Source organism: Pteropus vampyrus, unplaced genomic scaffold, assembly GCF_000151845.1.
Source record: "Pteropus vampyrus isolate Shadow unplaced genomic scaffold, Pvam_2.0 Scaffold88, whole genome shotgun sequence".
Taxonomy (NCBI): domain Eukaryota; kingdom Metazoa; phylum Chordata; class Mammalia; order Chiroptera; family Pteropodidae; genus Pteropus; species Pteropus vampyrus.
The window spans coordinates 3,172,780-3,173,671 of record NW_011888869.1 but is presented as its reverse complement, the minus strand read 5'-3'; positions in this window follow the sequence as shown (position 1 = coordinate 3,173,671).

Genomic DNA, 892 nt, shown 5'->3' with positions numbered 1-892 from the left:
AGTGTGAGCGAACACTATTATGTAATGGTTCCTTATTATTTGTACTGTAGAGTACCCGACAGAGCTTGAAAACTGTAACAATATTTTTTCTCTGTGATTCTACGTTTTGTGTATTTCTATGCCAACGTGTAAGTCATGGCTGCTTATCTTTAAGAGCATGGGTACAAACCAACTGTCCACATATTTCTTACTCAAACCTTTTGTCCATCCCAGTGGCAGAGGCAATCTGAACCACTAATGGTGAGAGAAACTGCCTTCAGCAGTGATGAAATGAATTGGTTCAATTTCATCTGATCCATGTCATTTTTAAAACAATTATTATATGTAACATATGTATATAGCTAATTAAAAATAAGAAGGTTCTAATAGCACAGGAAGGTAAAAGGTGAAGAGAAATGTTCTTCTCTAAGGCTATTCCCAGTCTCATTAACCAGTTGGGAATTCTTCCGGAGACTTTTCCTGGCATGTACAGATTTGTCTCTGTGTGCATGATACATGATTTCTTCTCATTGTTTCAAGTCTTTAAAAATCTGTATTGGTTTTCTATTGTGGTTGGAATAAATTACCGAAAACAGTGAATTAAAGCAACACAAATTCATTATCTTGTAGTTTTTGAGATCAAAAGTCTAAAGTGGATTGACAAGGCTGTGTTCTATCTGTAAGCTTAGAGGAGAAACCATTTCCTTATATTTTCCAGCTTCTACGGGCTGCCTGCATTCCTCGTTTGGTGGCCTTTATCCCCCTGACCTCTGCTTCTTTTGTCACATCTCCTTCTCTGATTCTGACCCCTCTGTCTCCCCCTGGTAAGTATCCTATGATCACATGAGGCCCACCTGGACAATCCAGGATAATCTCCTTATCTCAAGATCCTTAATATACTTATATCTGCAAA